The sequence below is a fragment of the Uranotaenia lowii genome, chromosome 1 (assembly GCF_029784155.1).
Source record: "Uranotaenia lowii strain MFRU-FL chromosome 1, ASM2978415v1, whole genome shotgun sequence".
Taxonomy (NCBI): Eukaryota; Metazoa; Arthropoda; class Insecta; order Diptera; family Culicidae; genus Uranotaenia; species Uranotaenia lowii.
Window position 1 is genome coordinate 40,595,925 of NC_073691.1, and position 21,395 is coordinate 40,617,319.

General features: G+C 33.1%; 1 protein-coding gene across 1 annotated transcript in view; it reads right to left on the minus strand.

Annotated features, from left to right (window-relative positions):
• Positions 1 to 21,395, minus strand: part of LOC129754943 (uncharacterized) — a 238,171-nt gene that overhangs the window by 197,250 nt on the left and 19,526 nt on the right. The gene's annotated exons all lie outside the window — the stretch shown is intronic.

Genomic DNA, 21,395 nt, shown 5'->3' on the forward strand with positions numbered 1-21,395 from the left:
AGTTGAGGTTTGATTTCGTTCTTGTGGCTGTAAATGTTAACCGATATTGATAATATTATATTCATTGTGAAGGTAATTTATTCTAATTACTCAAGTTTAAAAATAAAGTCGATATGTATTAACAGGTTATCAGAAACTGGTTCAGAATGTAAAAAGTCCGAAAAATCAATTTTATTTTTAATATACTCATAACTTTTGACAGCCTTCTTGTATTTAAGTGTTTCTTTGATGTTTGAAATTGTCAAGAATCCATTTTTCCAAAAATGTATAGATATGTAGGAGTCCAATGAAAGTTTTGACCGCTATATCCGATCTTTCGGTAGAAAAAAATCTTACTTTAAAAAAAACTAAATCCAATTTTGTCTTTGCTTAGCTGTATTTCATTTCCCAATGAACCGATTTTCAAAACTCAAATTTTAATTTATTGTCGTTAATTTGATCATTATTTTCATAGAACATACATAGTCTTTTAAAATTCCCAGTTCTTCAGTATATTGGAATTATGATAAAGATGTTTGAAATAAATATGCGCTTCGGGTCATATTGACCCGAACAGCTTTGGAGGGTTAAAGCGAAAATCAAATAATTTGCATGCTTAAACAAGTTTGTAAAATGAAATAGAACCTTTTTATTCTTTTGTAAAGTCATTAAGATATTTTTTATTATCTGACGGATTAGCGGGTGGAATCTTTAGATCTTGTCCAAATTTGAAAATTGGGTTCATTTTTACGACTAAAAAACATATGAATTTTTATAAAAAATCGAAAAATAAAATTCTAGTAATCTGAAAAAAACATGTGTTTTAAGATGTAGAAATGAAACTAATTTTTAATTTTGGGGAAAATCAGAAGACACCTGGCGAAAGCTGTCAGATAATGTAATATTAACCCAATGTCAGAAATACCTGCAAAGATTTATTTACAAATCTATATATATAAAAATGAATGTTTGTCTGTCTGTCTGTTCCCTATAGACTCGGAAACTACTGAACCGATCATCGTTAAAATTGGCATCTGAGGGTTTTTGGGGCCGGGGATGGTTTCTATAATAGTTAAAACCCCATCCGACTTAAGAAAGGGGGGGCTTCCATACAAAATTTGTAGCTTTTCGAAACAAATTAAAGTCATGACATCCATTTTCTCGAGATTTTTTTTCCTTTGGGCGGTTTGTTTTTCGTCTCCATGGTCGAGGCGCCGAGAACATACGTCGCGAGAGGATAGTAACCATGGCATAGCATACTGATCAGTGGGAATTTTTTGGCGCGTATTTCTCAACCAAGCATATTTTCAATGCAAGGGGTGGCGATATGAAGCCTTGATGTGATTTTTTTTTTCTACTTGAATCCTAGCTCATTTGTACAGCACACGGTGAATGACATGGAATGACGCCTAGATGAGATGAAAATCTGAAATTGAAAAGTCATGGCATCCATTTTTAGAGATTATCTTTTCTTTGAGGGGTTTATTTTTCGTCTCTATGGTCAAGCAAACGACGTCGCAAGTGGATAGTAACCAAAAACATACTGTTCATTGATCGCTGAAAAAATTCAACAATAAGGCGCCTGTTTCTCAACCAAGTACCTATATTCCTTATGCACGTGAGGGCGATATGCAACCTAGATGTGTTTTTTCTTGCTTATTTGAACACAGCACGTGGAAATAAATGACGCCTAGATGTGACACGGATTGGTATGTATTTTATCAATCAAATCAAAAGCAATTGAAAGATTTGCAAAAATACTTCCATATTTGTTGTCTATATAGCATTTGTTGTCTAAAAAATATAAATTTTGTTCTGATGCTAATGAAATAATGATATGACACTTCACCGACAATTGAAAAAAAAATGAAAGTAAAGAATTTACATACAATGTTTTAACCCATTTTACCTACAAAGATATTTTTGATAACAGAAATATGAATAAAATGTTTTCTACAGAGGAAGATCGGAAACAATTTGTTGAACATGTAAAATGTACTTAATTGAAAAAAAAAGATAAAAAAAAATCTGATCCAACACATGAACTGATCAAGAGCCTTTTCTTCAAATTAGGTAAGATAGGACTGACGTGTTCATATTTGAAAGGTATCAGTGAAATGAACTGACTTTTATGACCAAAAGTGAGGTAATTAATTTTCCGAAAGAATTTTCATTCAAGGAACACTAGAGCATGTTCAAACGTTCAACTTTCAAATTATGTTTTCTTCTAAAAATTGTTACTTCAGCCTAAATACACAACTGAAACGAGTTTAGAAATGAAAATGGGAGCTTTTTATTTTAAATAATTCTGAAAATACATCTTACTTTTTGCAGGGCAAACGTCGAACTTTTATGAAATTCATCTTCAAAATGATTCAATATGTTGGAAAGACCAGAATGGGTATTCCGAATGTTGAAACTGAAGCGGATATCTAAAATTCTCGAATGTCTTTGTAAATGAAGATCATTTGCTTTGAACAGCATTCGTTAAAAGTGGAATATCAAACGTAAATTTATACTGCTGGAATACTGCAGATATATCAATGAAACTTGATTAAACAAACAAACAGATATACGTATAAATCCATTTTGAAGCCATTAATGTGACGCATCTGAAAATAAGCTTTGCATTTAAACTTGCCCCAATATACGGGATAAATGTTAACTTTGAAATTTGTTTTTGCCAACATTTTTGAACATTTGACTTTCAAAGAGAAAATAAAAACGCGGAGAAATTGTTTAGTGATGCAACTGATATTTTTGCTTTAATAAATTTATTTAAAAACAAATTAATTTGCACTGTATAAAATCGATAATTTACATACCATGATAGGTGTCGTTTGGGAAAACTTCAAGCTATAATGACTCATGTCCACGAGTTTGGCACATGGCGAAACCTTTTTTTTACCATAATTTTGGCACAAAAAGGATAGATATTCAAACTGCTTCGAAGGGCGAGGATGGTTGCTGTTTGAAAATGTTAATTAAAAATCCTTTTCATCGTTTTTTTAAATTTCGATAGCTTATTTTTTAACTCCATAAAATACATCATCTAAAGCTAATCAGGAGCTGGAAGTGCTCATTATACAGAATTTAAGGAATATACTCAAAAAACTGTCCCAAATCACGCTATTGATCTGTTTTCAAAATTCTATTTCCATAAAGTACAATGTACAATAAATTTCAATATGCGAATCTTTTTCTTTCAATCAGAAATTTATGTAAACTCGATCCAGGTTAATCAGCCTACCTTCTTCGAGCAGTTTGGGACAAAATTTATTAGAGGGTTTTTTTGTGTACGGATATTTTGCATAACTCAAAAATAGATGTGACAAAAGTTTTATGGGAGTTCGTAACTTCCCACTTTGGGAAAAAAGGTGGAAAATCCATAAACATTGACATAATTTGAGTCATTATGAAGCTTTAAAATCAGAGTGCAAATTTCAGATCTTGAAAAACAAGTTAAGAGATCAAGCTTCAGTAAATAATATATACCATCTTTAAATTGCAATTCGGAACTCCAGCTGCAGCTCTCATTTCAAAGTTGTTGGTTCTTAACCGCTCATCATAGTGATTTAAAAAAATGCTTACAAAAATCTAAACTTGGATAAATAATTACAAATTACATTTATTTTTGCAAGGTGTAGCAATGTACACCGGGTCAGCTAGTTTTTCATAAATGTAGAATTTAACTTGATCATTGTATCACTTTATTGCACCTTTGGCACAATGTTATTCCCAGATCGAATGAAGATTTACAAACAAATTCAAAATCAGTGTTTCTCTTTTATTAAGGCTTCAGTTATCACTGATTGATTTCACTCAGTTCTGATTCATTTATTAAAATTTTAACCTTCATATATTAGAACGATACTTGAACCCGTAGATGAACTAGAAGCATTTTCGTGGAAGTAAAAAAATTGCGATATTTTTGATGTTAAGGGAGACTTGATCTTTTATTCAGGAAGCCCTAATCCATGGATAAAATGAAACAAAACCCCAAGATAGAATGTTAATTGATTATTTTGGTCATGTTTGTTCTCATTTCACAACCTATAATTGTCAGGAAAAAAAATTTCAATAGCTTATTCTCAACTCTAATGCCACTACATACTTACGGGCGCATTTTGTTATAAACAAGAAAAAATCAATTATTTTAACCCTTTTCTTCAGATAATTGATGGATGAATATTAGCTATTGGATAAATATTAGTTATCTCATAATCAGCAATGACCACGATCCATTGAGAAGAAGAATATACCGGGATCATTTGTTCCCATATATTAGGGATCAATTGTACCCAAAATCAACATTTTAGAAAAAAAAATCTGAAAAAAGTTGGGAGTTTTCCATCGCTTTGAAAATATAGTATTTTGAAGTTCATTTTACACTCGAAAGATTGATGTATTGGAATAAATATTTAATAATATTTCCATGTTAGGAACATTTTAAAAGATCTTAAGGTCACATTTTGTGAAATTTTTCAAACAAAGTTCAATAACTCAAAAACCTATTTTGTTAACATTTTTTGAGCTTCAACCATTGCTGTTTTGTTCCATTTGGCACATTTTTCTAGAACATTTGATCTTTGTACGACATTCCAGTTTGGAGATTTAGCTAAGGAATCAAGTATCCCCAGGGATCAAGTATCCTTATTCTCCCCTGATGTTTTAGTTATTTGAATTTTCAATCCATTTTTTTTTGAAACGATCATGATTTTATAATTTATCTATTAAAAGCTCGCTGAATGATACGAAGTATCACTTTAAAGCTAAATTTTAATGCGTTATTTAAACTTTATTAGTATCTGCTCTGTACTTTCAATATTTACATAATAAATGGAATTCTTTGTTGTTATTTTTCTCAGGGTATTATTTTGATATATTCCATATAAATTATTTAAATTGCTTAGAGTTCATATTTGAATCGAAAATGCACATTTCAATCGTGATTAAATATTTTAAACTAAAAATATTGCTAACGAATTTTTAACAACTCGAAATTTTCATTGGTATTAATTTGCTGCTCTTTCGGAAATATTGGTTGCAAATTATTAAACCCGATTGCTTAAAGTTAATTTTCTTGCAAATTTCTGGATCAAAACAAGATACATAATTTCCATTGTTGTGTGTATGGCTTATCGGAAATAGCATTTATTTTAAAATTTCGTTCTGATTTATTCTGCATCGTATCAGTAAAGTTTCAATTTTTTCGAGGTTTTGTGATGGTCAGGGGTAGAAAATTGCTTTAAAATATCAATTTCCTTATGTGTTGTAAATTTTTGGTATTGTTATGATTTCACAATAAATTTGAATGCTTATGAACTCTTCCCAAGGGTCTACTTGGAAGGGTTAATTTTTTTAAATATAGTTTTTTTATATAATTATATGGTAAAGTATTGAATTTTTTAGCTTAGCCTTTCTTTCATTTTACTCAGGACTAAAAATTTGTCAAACCAAATTCGAAATTGAGATGATTTTTTGTAGAGGATAGATGTTCTCGGAATATTTCTTTTCAGTTTAAAATAAAAAAAAATGTTTCTCACATGATGGTTCAAGAAACTTCACTACCGTCGTGCGGGGTAACAATGGGCCAAAAAAAACGAAGTTTTCGAATTGTTTTCCCAATAACTCCCGTTATTCAACTCATATACAAAAAAAACAATGCAGAAATGCTCGCAAATAGCAAAGGTTTTGATGTGTAAAATATTGTTAAAAAATAGTGTACGAAAATTATACCCGCGAAAACTTGTTTAAAACTTTCTATAAGTATGAAAAATGGGTTTAAATTACTTTTTAAAAGTACACCCACAGTAATGTTCGTAATTTTAAAGATATGAGAATTATGCGCACTGAAACTTTACCTCAAGGAACTTCAGGCATAAACCTAATCATCATGCCAATATTTTTTATTTCTTTACCAAAAGAGTGTAATGAACAATTCAGAAGAGTAAATATGGAGGCATCTATGAATAATGTAAAGCTCTAAACTATGAAACAATACTGGCAAAGTATCAGATCATTAGGATAACACTAAGGCGACCCTCAAAGACCTTCAAATTTGTATGAAACTTTTTCATGGAAAAAATGAAAATATTTTTAAAAAAATACACTGACATCGTGTTTACTCGCCGAGCTGATTCGATAGGTACTTATAAAGGTATATCTATGACCCATAATTAATGATCTCCCAAATCGACCGATAACTAAACCTTTCTGAAAGTAATTAATTCTGGATACACTGCGCAACAACACAAGCATTGTAACGTGAAGATTTATATGTGACAAACAACTATGTATTAAGAACATGTCACATCATCATCCAGCACGTGAAAAAGGTAACAGGGGTTTTAAATTAGCTTCAACTTTATCATAGATTTTCATATAAAACAATGAAAAGGTAACAGCAAAATCATAATGCCGGGAACTATTTGATCACTTCTCACAATTGTATCGTTTTTTAATTTCTTTATTGTACTTATAAAGTCAACTTTCCACAGTAAATTATGGTCCTTGAGTATAATAAAGTAAACCAGAAAGACCATGAATCAACTCGGGAAAGTGTGATAAATAAGTTTTAATAGAAAGTAATCGTCGATATTGACTACTAGAAAGCAATCAGGATTGATGTGAACTTTGATAGTAATGATCTGAATTTTTGTTATGTAAATAAATATGCATAGTTTGATATCAGAAATTTGTTTAATTTGTTAAAATGTTTAACATCGCAATCCGATAAAGAGCTCAAATGTAAAAGAATAGAGAAAAAATGGGGTATTCTTCAGCGTTACGTTATTTTCATAGTGGAATACGTCGCGAAGTAACGAATTTTGACATAACGAAGGGAGTGGATAAAAAAGTGTATTTTTTGCGTTCTATAAATTAATGGATGCCGCCTTAGCTTTATACATACTTAGATACATTATTTCAAACTCCAAAACATCGGTAAAAAAAATTAGAAATTTGTATTTGAACCCAGTGAAAGACTTCCGTATTTGTAGTCGAATTTTTTTTTTTTTTTTTTTTTTTTTTTTTTTGGTGGTTCAGCAGGTGGTGGCGGCGGGTGATGTCGGTGGGCGGTTGTGGTGGGCGGTGGGCGGTGGTGGGCGGTGGGCGGTTGCGGTGGGTGGTGGTGGGCGGTGTGGCGGTGGGTGGCGGAAACGAAAGAAATTAAACAAGATTGTAATTTTTTGTTAACAGCAATTTGTTGGAATGTTGCTAGCTCCACTCAGGCGAATGATGGGAAGTGTATGTTACACATTGCTTCCAGTGAGATACAGATCTCTTTTAAGGAAGCGTTTATCGTTTAGGGCTCATAGGTTTGAATATGGTATCATCGGGAACTTTCAAAATCTAGCAGCAGCTAGTTAAAGTACAATTCTAATTTATTTCTGACGTGTTTCTTCAGCATCGTTTTGAATTTGTTCGAGTTGGTTTCATTTCTAATGGTTCGGGGAAGTTCATTGTAGAGTACCCTACTGTAGTAAGGAAATGCTTTCCGTGACATTTCTGTATTTGGTCGACTTACGGAGAGAACGGCTTGGTTGCGAAGGCTGTATTCATGGCTTGGATGTTCATACACAACATTGTGGTGGGCATGTTGATTATTGAGATGCGAGTGGACAATCGAAACAGCTTGAATTTCCCTGAGGGCTTTTATAGGAAACGTCGAGTTTAATGCTTCAGAGTACAAAAGACGGGTTGAAAACATTCTAGGCTTGTTGTAGACGGCTTTAAGGCAGCGATTTTGGGCAGCTTGAAGTTTTTTCAAATTCCTGTCTGCTGATGCACCCCAAATAAATACCTGATATTGTAGTTTCGATTGTACAACTGCTTGGTACATTAGAGACAACTGTTTTCTAGGAACAAACTTCTTCATTTTCCATAATAGACCACATGTGGCACTGACTTCCTTATGAAGTTTCTGTATGTGATTGGTCCATTTGAGCTCGTTGTCAATGTTCAATCCAAGGTACGTGTAGTTTTTTACTTTCTCAATTGGTATCGAATCTATACTCAGTTCTCTATGCAACTGCTGTGTTCTCCGAGATGTAGATACTATCATGTATTTTGATTTAGTTACATTCAATGACAATAGATTCTCATTAAAATATTCGCGTAGTACTATCAAGTCTTGGCGCATGCTTTCAACGATCGAATCAGCATTTTTTCCCGCGTAAATCAAAGATGTGTCATCAGCGAACAATCGTGGCTTTCCAATAAGGTTGAGATTAGGCAAATCATTCACATAAACCAGGAATAGAAGCGGTCCAAGGTTACTGCCCTGTGGTATTCCTACTCTCAATGATTGGTTTATACTCTTAACTCCATTTATTGAAACATATTGGCTCCTATTTGTCAAAAAACTTTTCAGAATTTGAAGTGGTGTTCCTCTTATACCATAGAAAGCGAGTTTTTCCAGCAATATTTCGTGGTCTATGGTATCAAATGCTTTCTTCAGATCGAGAAAAAGTAGTCCCACAAGATTTTTTTGATCCAAAGCTTTGTAGACTTCAAGAAATAATTCACAGGTGGCTGTTGATGTGCTTGATCCTTCGCGAAATCCATACTGGCAGTTATATAAAATACTTTGATTTTGGAAGAATCTTGTAATTCGAGTAGCAAGTAATTGTTCTAGGACTTTACTCAAGGCAGGAAGTACGGAAATCGGCCGGTAGTTATTCACATCTACTTCAGATCCCGATTTGTGGATCGGTACAACTTTAGCAATCTTCAAGCAGTCTGGGTATTTACCAGTAAATAAGCTTTCATTGAAAACATCCCGTATTAGTTTTGTGAAGAATCGAAAGTGATTTTTGATAAAATATGTGGGTATTCCATCGGGCCCAGCGCATTTGGCAGAGTCTAAATTTCGTATCTTCAAAATCACTTCTTGTTCAGTAGCCGGTTCCAAAAATATTGAATTTTGTAATTGAGATAAGGTTCCAAATCGATTTGTGTTCCGCTGGCTTGTAATAGTGGAGGCGAGCTGGGGGCCAATGTTACTAAAGAAAGTGTTGAACGTATCAGCTACAGTCTTCTCATGACTCGTGAGATTCCCGTTGACTAAAAGTTTAAGTGTATCATGCTTTTTAGTTCCAGTACCAGCTAGGCTATTTAGACACTTCCATACATTTTTGGAGTTTGATTGGTTGAAAATATTACTGTAATATGTTTTTTTCGCATTTCGTTTACACATATTAAGGTTTTTCGATGCATGCTGAAGTAAACTGCATATATTCACATCGGATGGATTTCTTTTATGTCTGGCAAAAAGATTATCTTTAATTTTTATCCATTCCCAAACATCTACTGTCATCCACGGGCATATTCCTTTCACTCTGGCTTTTATTGTAACGGTTTTTGAACATTTGGTCTTGAGATTCTGGTACAACATGATTGTTTGTTCCAAACGCTCTTCTGCTGAATTTGCTTGTATTGCAGATGCATTTTCAGCAAATAACTGGTCCAACATCGATGTGTTGACAATAACTTTTTCAAGTTTGCGCATGAACACCCTTTTTTTCAAGGATAATGAGGAGATTATAAGACAGTGATCGCTGATGTCTGAACAAACAGTTTCGTTAACAATGTTGAGTTGAACATTTTCGGAACATATAACATGATCAAGAATATTGTTACTTGCAGGTCTTGTTATGTTGGTATTGGTGGCTTGGAAATTAAAGCAGTTCAATAAGTCTACGTACTCGATTGTATCTGGATTTGATATTTTATTTATCGGGATATTTATGTCTCCTACTATAAGGCACGATGAAGCTGGGCCAGAAGTAGATATAATCTCTTCTAAATTTCTGAAAAAGTGTCTTATATTGCTTGAAGGTGATCTATAGACAGCGTGGATGTTGATTTCGCTTTCACTGGGCTGGATCCGCACGTGAATGTGATGGTATCCTTCAAATTGCTGATTGTCTATTTCATCACAGTCAATTCCATCCTTCACATAGACAGCTAAACCTCCGCCTGTCCTATCTTCCCGGCATGAAAAAAAGGATTTATAACCTGGTATGCAAACTTGTTGAGTACGTTCTTTTTTAATCCAAGTTTCCCCAATAATTACTACGTGAACTTCAGCATTTATTTGATTCAACAGTAGTTTTATTTCATCGAATTTATCAGGATTATTAATGCCTCTTGCATTTAGTTGCAGGATTTTTAGAGTAAAACGATCAGATTTATTGGAATTTTTATTTTTATTTAATTCATGTATTGTATTGTAATAATGGTTTGTGTGTAAAAAATTCATATTTATTTAATTATAAATTGATAACAGTGATCCGTTGCTAGTTCTGAGTGTGATGACGCTTTGGTGATGACATGGTAAATGATGAAGAGCTTGAAAAATTTAGAGCACGCTTTTTAGATTCCATCAATTTCAATAATTCCTGTTTTGAACCAATTTTTTCAACTCTGGCACCATCACTTCTTCTTATTAGTATTTTCCCGTCTCGTCCAGGCCACACATATTTAATTCCGATGTCTTCTTGTACCTTTTTGGTTTCCTTGAGAAGATCCTTTCCAAACGTTGTCAGCTCGTCTCGCATGGTAACTGTTTTCAGAGACTTTTCATATAAATTTCCCAAAGCGGAGACTTTGAGAACACCATGAGCACGCTTTTTCTCAAACAGATTGTTTTTCGCTTCTTCCGAATTGAAAACAACCAGCATTGGTGGGATGTTGGTTTGTGTTTTGTTTCCTACTAAGCGTTTCGCACTTACGATGTCCTTATCGTCCATATTGTAACCGACAGCCGCCCCTATTTGTTGAATAAGGACCCGGGGGTTTTCATTTTCCGATATTGGGATACCCAGAACGATTGCGTTACGAGAAAGCTCTCTACGGTTAATCCGATCAAGTTCTAGTTCCAGTATATCAACGCGATTTGAAAGAGTACTGTTTTGTTCCCTGCAAGTAACTATTTCCATGCGCAGTTCCTGATTCTCAGTCCTTAACGCAACTAGTTCTAGCTTTAGTTCTTCGAAACCTTTGCTAATCTGATCAAATTTTTCAGCTAAAAATTCTTGCGATCTTTCTATGTGCTTATTTGTTTCAAGTAGTTCCGCTATCTGATGCTTTGAATATTCGAGCGCGATACGTACGTCAGCAGACTCCTTCCTTGACTCCCGTACCGATTTCCCTATGTTACGAAGCTCCTCAATAATTTCGTTGTAATCTCCTTGCGATTGTGTCTTATGACCTGAGTTTTGCTCAAAACATTCTGTGGAACAATAAAAGGGTTTTTTTCTAGCTCGTGCAATTGCGTTTCCACGTATTTGCTTACATCGAAAATGGACGGATCTACCGCATGATGAGCATTCAATAATTCGTTGAGAATCCTTTTCGATTAAACCACAGAGAAAGCAGATGATTGAATTATCATCATCATCACCTTCTAGATTCATATTTCTACACTTTTGCGACTTCGAAGAATTTATGGCAACACTGGCAGCATGTGAGTTACAGCACCTTGATGATGAGGATAGCGCATTTAGTATTCCTCACGACTCACTTGTTGACAATTTTATAAGAAGAAAACTCAAAAAAACCTTAATATGGAATAAATCAAAACTCAGTAACAAGAAAAGATTTGTTAACGAACCAAATTTCAAGTTGAATATGTTATTTACAAAGATTACAAAAAAATATTGATTTCAATTTTTTAATTTGAAAATCTCCATTGATATAACAATTATGCTATGAATATGAATTTAAAAAATGGTTCATATTCAACATTAAAAACAAAAAAAAATCTTTTGATTCAAATTCTTAAATAAAACACTATGAAGAAAGAATACATCGATAGGATGTAGAAATTTATTCAATTTTGGCTCTGAAAATCTAAGTTTTTTTGTCAATATTTTTGCAGCAGGAATACGAACTATCTGATTGTACAAAAAGAATATATAAACAAACAAAAATTGAACTATTACTGACACAATTTTTCAGCCAATAATTGGCATATATTTGTGATTCTGATAGTGTTAACTTGTATTCATTTCTTTGCATAGACAAGCTGTTTTAATTGTTTTTTTTAATAAATGCTGCGATTAACTTTCAATAAAACGCTCAAGTTTTTAGCTAAAATAAACTATCTTCTGAAAACTTGTGTTCTGTACAGGGTGACAAAAAAGTCCGGTCACACAGTAAAAACTGTATATTTCAAAGAATAAAAATAAAATCTGAATCTGGCTTTCATAGCTTTATTCAGTAACTCATAAAGATACTTCACAGATGATATCTCGAAATTACACCACATTTATCTGATCGAACTAGCTTCAGACGTCTCGGAAAGTCGTCGCAAGCGGCGCGCTTCTGCTCCATCGGCATCTCGTCCCAGATTTTCGTGATAACTCGCTTGAATTGCTCCGAATTTGTTATTTTATAGTCGTTCAGGGCTTGTGATATAGCTTAGTTGGCAAGTCTGTTGCTTCCTTAGCCGATGTCCGCGAGTTCGAGCCCAAGAGTTAATATCGAACACAGTTGTACCGGATAAGTTTTTCAATATTTGTCCGCCAACTGGACTGTTGATAAAGTCGCGAATGCCGTAAAGATGGTGAAACGACTTTAATCGAAACAAAAAAATAGTCGTTCAGCTTCGACATCATGTATATGTGTACACGAAACAATCCAGTGGATTCAGATCCGGAGACGACGGAGAACATTTATTCTTCGAAACGAAATCGGTCAAGTTTTCCTCAAACCACGCTTGAACAACCTTTACGGTGTGGGATGGGGCACCATCTGTCTGGGAGCAAGACTAACGTCTTATTTTGGAACCGGGAAACGTTCAGCTTGTCCGCAGGAGCTTGCTGGAGGCTCACACTCCAAACTCGATCATTTTGGCGATTGACTGTTTGCTCCAAAACGAACAGTTTCCAGTCCGAAAAAATTATCTGCGCGCCAAACCGAGCAGTGATAACAGCTGCCCTTAACTCTGGCTCGCCCATGGCTCACAACTCAATGTTAATAAACTGCACAGAAACGAAACTCTGCCACTTTGGGCAGCAGAGTTAGCCCTTTCATTTGACATATAGAAGACACCAGAGAGATGCAACGTGTAGGCTACAGGCGACCCCAAACAAGTGTGACCGGACTTTTTAGTCGCCCTGTATTTTTAAATACTTCAGCTGAATGAATGGATTATTATTGCTTGGCTGAATTTGAGTTTGACTTTTCCAAAAAGCGTATTTGGAGATGAAGAAATCCAATGAGAATAAAAAATTGAACTCAAGTGAAAAATTAAACACGCTTAAAAAAAAGGAAAACTAAAGTGGGAAGCGACTGATTATACCCTAGTTAATTTCTCAAGTTATGTCGCTGACACGGATATTTTCTCGGGCATCTATCAAATAAATGCACACATTATCAACAATATAATACAATTCACGCTTATAATTTTCTTGCTAAACCATCTACATTTATTGAGAGTTTAGAGTACAAGGGCAGACCTCTATGAGGTCATCTATCATTACACCTTTTCCCTCCTAAACATATCTACGCAAAAAAATTTGTTGTTGAAAATCAACACAGAATTATTCATTTTGGAAAATAATGGGAAAAGTTCTTGTATTATTGCAAAATGTTTTTTCGTTTTAAATTTATTTTTAATTGTTCATAAATTTTGACAAGGTCTGCTAAAATTTTCTGAAGACTAATGAAAATAATCAAATAAACAAATTTTGGTGTTTCTGCATTGAAATATCAAAATAAATCAAATTTATGGAATTCACAGTGGCTCCAGAGAAATGTCTCTGGAGCCACTTTTGCCAACTTTGAAATGAAGTATCATTGCCAAAAAATAAAGAATCTAAGATCCTAGTGACCTTTTTTGACAAGTGATTTGCAATAAAAAAAACTAATCCTGTCTGAATATTTTTGTTTCCATCAGAGACCGACCTTTTTTTAATGATTTTTTTTGAACTGCTCTTTTGAAAAATTGTTTTTACTAGCTTTTATTCTGTTAGTAAGTATATTAATCACTAGTTTCATTTGCTTATTCATGCTTTTGTACCTTTTTTCAGAAAAGTTCATGCTGATCGAATAAGGCATACTTGGGTTAGGAAATAAGACAAAGACTTTTTTTACTGTTTTTTTTTTAGTTATTCATATTTAAAGTACCTTCGTGCGAAGTGAGAATGGGCAACAAATGGTGGTGTTCGAGCTGTTTTCAGAAAAACTATTGTAATTTAGCCTATTTAGAAAATAAAAGAAAGAAAATTTATTCCTAAATAATATATATACAACTACACAAAATTTGGTTGAAAAATATTATTTTTTGAAAAAGCTTCAAGACAAAGAAAATCGGCCTTATTCAAGAAAATATGATACCAAAATTTAAAAAAATTGAAATCATAGGGTTAGTTGCCCTACTTTGGACCCTTTAAGCGGTGGTTTTTAAATAACCATGATTTTCTCAAAAATGGACGGGGAAATTTATATCCCTTAGGAAATTCATTTATAAGTCATGATCTTATCTGAAAGTTTCAATGAAAATTTTCAACATAGGTTACGCCGTTATTAAGAGATTTGCAAAGATATGGATGATCCAAAGTTCCAACATTGAACCTACTGTTCCTATTTTTGTACTGGACCGGTTCCTTTTAATGGACCTAGAACTAAAATTCATATAAAAGTATGATTTTTCGAAAATAAATAAACAAATGCATTGAAAATGTAATCTTCAATCAATTATTATCATAAAAAAAGTATTACAGCTTTTAAACATAAAAAAAAACTAAAATTTCTTTTATTGATATCACAAACACCTTCAATCCCTGTCAGCTCTATCAGCAGAACAATAGCTGAAACTTGTTTGTGTCTACTTACTTGTAGTTTATATCCGCAAAGCTGACAAAAACTGTTAGGAATATTCAATATTGGTTCAGAATTAAACCTCAATCAATAATTCGCGCCTTTGTTGATTTGTTGGTGTTGATACAAAGTTTTGGTGATGTTATGTCTAAACATGGAACATCAAAGTCGATAGTTTCCTATATTTGGACCCTTTGCAAATTTTCCGAGTTTTCCATTGATTTTCATGAATTCTAGGAAAAATAGGTCGGATGGTTCATATTCTTCACAATGAAGGTAATTTTCCTTTAAACTTTTGCTCGGACAGTAAAAAACAGTGATTTTTCCTTAAACACTCTAATTTCTTAAAACGCGCTCCACTAAATGAGCTGTCTGATTTACTACTGATAGGAGGTACATTTTCAAAAACGTTGAAAATTTTATCGGAAAGCCTTTTAATGTCAATAAACGGTATGGTAGGGTTCAGGAAGAATAAGAGTTAATTGTATGCATAGGAATATATCAATTATATGTCAGCAAAAAGAATTATTTACAATTTTCGGCATATTAGGACTAAAGTAGGCTCTAGGTCCAAAGTAGGAGCACTCACCCTATGTTTAAGTGAAGAATGATCCAGTAGTGTGTAAAAAATTCATCTGTCATGGATTTTCGCTTAAAGTTTTATATAATTATGATCAATAAATATTTATCAGTCAGTTTCTTGATGTCGACCGAGGTTATTCATTCAATAGGAGCAGAAAAAATCATTCTTCGTTCTCTATCTCATATTCTAATCCGTCTAATTTTTGTTTGAATTGCTGGTAAACATGTGATTTCTATAGCAATTTTTAAACGTCAGGTATCAGAATGGGGGTAGGCTTAATAGCGGCACGTTATCCAAACATACGGGAAAATTGTGCCTAGCCTTTTTTTATCCAAGATTTCATCATTTACCTGAGAAACCTGTAAAACCTATAAAAGGAAGAAATAAATTCAATCTATTTAAGATGGCATAAAGCCTTTCCACTAGGGATTATAAGCATTAAAGCTCTTTTCTACATTCGGTAAGGAATGATAGAATGTTTTGTGTAAACATGTGATTTCTATAGCAATTTTTAAACGTGGTATACACATAAATATTTTATTGAAACTTATCCTAATTCTTTATAAAAGCTGATATTTAAAAAATATTTATCATTTTTTGGATTTTCCTTTCTTACGCTTGATATTTTTCTCATTCGTTTTTTTTGGTTTTATTTTTTTTTTCGATCCCTGTTTTCTATCCCTGTATATAAATATCTTAGTAGTGGATCCAAGCTTGTTGGAAAGATACCACTTTTTAAAACCAAAAATCAAGTTTTCTTTCTAATTTTCCTGAAGATTTTCCATTAAGGTTTTTAACAGTGCTGAGAAATGTGGCTTCTGTAGTGTAGTCGCTAAAAACATGCTTTTTCATTATAAGTCCGAAGCACTTATCTTGCTTCATATTCGCTTCATGGAACGAAAAAAGCAACGTCTAAAGTCTAGGTAATATGTGTTGAGTTCGAAGGGAAACATTTAAAAAAAAGTGTTGTTTAGTTCACACAATTTTGATCTCGTGTAGAAAAATACGAACTAACATTATCTCCGATTGCTGCACAACAATTAATTTTTTTAGCACAAAAAGAAGCTTCAAGGCGGTGGAAACCAGATCTTAGCTTGGCCCATTTTTACCCCCATTCAAAAATCTGTAATAACTCTTAAAATATTCAACCAATTTGTATAAGAAAAACTGAATCTGGTTAAGGAGATCCTAATGAACGTATTTATTAGGAAAAGAGCGATGAAATTTGCTGTTGTTAATATACGCATGACACAGTTTTGGAATGTAGTTTGTCATTGTTACACTGAATTAAGACAATTTTTAGAATCAAAACAAAATATGTATGAGACAAAATTTTTAAAACAAAAGAAGAAATTATATGCCAGAAAAAATTTGAAAACGATATCTCTGATACTTTTGAAGATATTTCAAAAACTAAAATTTAATGTACAAAACTTTCATATTTCATTGGTATTTTTTAAGAATTTTTCTATGTTTTTAAAAATAACTGAATAGTTTAAAGTAATGTCATGAAATGCAATCTAGAAAATGCAAATTACCACAAATTAAATGTTTTGTTTTTTATTCAAAACTTTCAAAATACCTCCACTTCAGAGAAAAAATTTTTAGCTCTGGATTCCTACAAAAATTCCTCAAGATTAAATCAGCAGCAGCCGAGGAAAAAAGACGAGACAACAATTTAAATCAGACCCGTAAAACCACCCACCCACACCCTAACACACAAACAAACAAACAGAGAGAAATGTCCTAGTTAAATAGTTAATGTTTCCATTCTCGGCCAGCAACGATGATATCCCACTGGGAGTTTGGTTGTTGGAGTCAAAGCCAAATGCACCACTTTCCAAGGATTTCCCTTTCTCAGTTCAAGGGAGGGTGTTTATCCAGCAAACCCATCTCGGGCAGCAGTTTTCCGAGGCAGCAGCAATCTTTACTTTCTTCCCAGTTAGTCGTGGTTGCAGGCTTAGGGCCAAACAAAAGACCATCCCCACGCCAATCATTCCCCCTTACTGGCTCACCCTTTTCCCATGAATGTTTTTTCTTTTATTTTGGTAGCAACCCAAAAAAAAAAATAAAAGAACCAAGAGAAAAGCCCCTACTAACAAAACAATTCACACAAACACTTTGCCCCGTCGCCCAAAATGTTATTATATGTTTTGTATGATATTCCGACACCGAAATGGCAGAAGAAAGAATCAGCAGGGGGTCTGTGTCAGGAAAAAGAAAAAAAAAACCTTCACCAAAGTATCATCATTCGGCTCATCTTTTTCTGTACACACGTGCGGACCCAACCCAAAGTCAGGCAGGAACTTGGACTGTTTCCGGTTCCTGGCCCGCACACAAACAAACACACACGCTTACTGATGGCCCAAAGTGAGCAACTAAACATTTGCTGCTGGCTGCCAAGCAATCCCCCTTACCGGAAAAGGGATTCCCAGACAAGGATTAGCACTTTTTTTTGTGTGGTTCGGTTACTGAAACTGAAACTGTTCCGAAAGAGAAACAGAGAAAGCGAGCCTTTCTATTCCGGGTTTCATATGGGATCAGGACGCCCAAAAACACACGTTTTGTTTCGATAATATTTTCGGCTGTTACCGGAAACTGGTGAGCGAGCTCACAAGTTTTGTAAGGGGGTGTGATAGCGGAAAAGCGGATTTGTTGAATAATGAACAGAAAAATGGGATTTCAAATTAATTTTTTTTTTTCATTGCTCGTCATTAAATTGTATTTATTGTAAAACCATATAAGGGTTTATCTTGTTGGTAGACATTTCGCAAAATTGCTGAAATTTGATAAAAAAAAATTCAACAGACATAAATTTAAAAAAAAGATTTCTATCTCAAGCTTTTCAATATTTTTATATGCGTCATAATTGGTAAAACATTTCAATAAATTGTTTTATCATTTTATGTAGCAATACCTTCAGTTTTCAATTAGTTAATTTTTGATAACAATAACAGTAATGGTTAACAGTGTGTTGACAAAATTATTTACTGAATTAATGAATGCAATAACACAAATTTTCAAATATTACCTTGTTAACATAAAAAACAGTAACAATAAATAAATATCAGCTATGAATTTTTTGACACTCCAAATCATGTTGTAGACCTTCCACGGCTACCGTGGACCGAGTGAATAAGAGAAATTTTATTCATCAGGTTATCAATACTGATGTTATGAAGTCGTTCGGTACATCTTTGAACCTGAAAATAATCACATTTTCGTAGATGACGGAAAGAATTAAAGAAACATAAGCTATCAAAGAACGAAAGAACATAAGCCGTAAATATCATGAATTTTTCGAAAAAGATACAACGGCTCACCGGCAGGACTTGAACCTGCAATCTCCGCTTCAGTACAACGGCGCGTTAGCCAATTCCACCACGGTGAACGTGATAGAACCGGCGAACCCGAGCAATCGAGCTCTGCCGATCAACTGCTGGACCTTCTATCGAAAACACAATGTATATCCCGCATGCGATCTTTCCCGCTATTGATCTCTCTTGTTTCTCTAACCCCACCCATCGACTCGGGATTTAAGCCGAGCGAGCACATGGTCGATTGCTTCGGGTTTGCCGCAACTTACGGTCAGATGTAGAAACAATCAGTGCTGCTCAAGGTTCCGAGCAGACCAGTTTCACAGGGAGGTGTTGCTCTGTTGAAATCAATACTGATGTTATGAAATCAGAAACAAGAGAGATCAATAGCGGGAAAGATCGCATGCGGGATATACATTGTGTTTTCGATAGAAGGTCCAGCAGTTGATCGGCAGAGCTCGATTGCTCGGGTTCGCCGGTTCTATCACGTTCACCGTGGTGGAATTGGCTAACGCGCCGTTGTACTGAAGCGGAGATTGCAGGTTCAAGTCCTGCCGGTGAGCCGTTGTATCTTTTTCGAAAAATTCACGATATTTACGGCTTATGTTCTTTCGTTCTTTGATAGCTTATGTTTCTTTAATTCTTTCCGTCATCTACGAAAATGTCATCAGGTTATGTTTTGAGACGGAAAACCATGAAAATAAATAAATAACCTTCAACGCTTCCGATTGAATGTATTTAAACTAAAATATTAACACAAAACCTAATTTTTTAAATATTTTTATTGTTTAAATAATTTGTTGGCTTCAACCTCAATTGAAATTGCCTTTTTGCTTCCATAGATTTTTTTCTTTGCCTCATGAGGCACCACTTTTTGAGATGATTTGAATGATTACTGAATAAGCTCTAAGCGTTTCAATTTTGTTTGCAAATTTGTACTGAAAAAGAAGTTCTTGCGTTTTAAATCATATCAATTCTAATTAGCTTGAAATGGAGTTTTATTATTGGTTTTGCCTTTTCTTAAGCTTCTTTTTATTCAAACATGAGAAAAAACTAAGATTTATTAAAAAACATATAACTATTTCAAAACAAAAAATCTTAATCCGTTGAAAATTATTGAAAAATTGCAGGCATTGCTTGCTGGAACCTTCAATTATTTCATGAAGTGTTTCGGGCTATGCAAAGCATTATTAAGCATTTTTTTATTAACATGCTATGGTTAAAGAGCATTCAATTCAGCAGTTAAAAAATCTAAAAAGAAGGTACAAGATATTGAAAGAAACATTTTAATACATTCAATATTTTTTATGGAATATAAGTTAGGTGTTTCCTGCAAGAATCAAGGAATATTCTAAATCCAAAGTCTATTTATAACCAGCACATTTATGGTGATTTTTGAATGCGAAATATGTTTCCCCATAAAAATTTGAATACAAAATTCTGACTCGTTGCGCTAATACAGGACTGACTGAATCGCTTTTGAAGTTTTAATTACGATTATCGGCAGCTAAATCAACCAAAAAATATTTAACTAAATTATTCTTATCAAGCAATAAGTAACTAAAATAAGAATCGACGAATTTAGCTGGAAATAAAAACTATACTAAAATACACAAGAAATGAAGAAATTAAATTCTCAAATTATTTTCTTACTGATGATCATCACATAAACTCGAAAAAATAGTAAACTTTACAGATACGATTCATACTAAAGCAGAATCAATGCATAAAATCATTGCTCTTTCTGGTCAGTTATTAATAAATAATTCAAAATTACGTTTGTTATTCTGAACTACAGATCATAAGTCAATAATTTGGAAAAACAAAGAAATAAAATACATTAAATATAACACATTTAAAAAGAAATCAATTCATAATTTTAAAATAAAATTTTTGTTCAGGTATGTAACTGACAAAACTTAAAAGTTGTAAAAAATGATAATGGTTGTTTATAATTATTTGTATCAATTAACATTTATTTTCTTCATTTTGAATTGAAGAGTTGATTTAAAAATACCTCTGTTTCATCAATAATTTGAAATAATATTTTGATCACGATTTGAAATGTGAAGTAAGTATAAAAAATCCATTTTGATCTTAAAAGAATTGATTAAAAACACATAGATGATGACTGAATTGAGTTGATGAAAAATGGAAATAATCAGTTTCAAATTATTATTAGTAATCTAAGTCAAAGAGAAAATTCAGTTTTCGTATGTAAATTTTTTCAGTTCTCAGAATAAAAGGCGATAAAAGTTTGATTTTTTTTCATTTCATTATAAAAGATTCATAAAAGATGAATTAACAATACAATAACTATCAATGAAAATTAGTGAAGTGTTTATAAATTTTCAACAGCAATTGAAATATTGAGTCCTAGAAAGTGTTAAAGTTAGAAACTAAGTTTTCCTTATTAAAATCCAGAACTATAGACTAAGAATATTTTTGCAGAATACACAAATTAGGAGTTGAAAAACGAAGCCAAACTTAATCAAAATATTTCAAAAAACTTCATTAGTATCTAAACGTAAATTCAACTTATCGGTCTTATCGGTTAAAGTTATGTTGTTTAGGTAAGAACATTTCAAGAATATGAGAATTAAAATTCGTTTCATGGAGAATAAATGGATGAATGTGATGCTCATTTTCGCCTGTAATTTTCATAATCTTGAAATGTGCTAACTAAA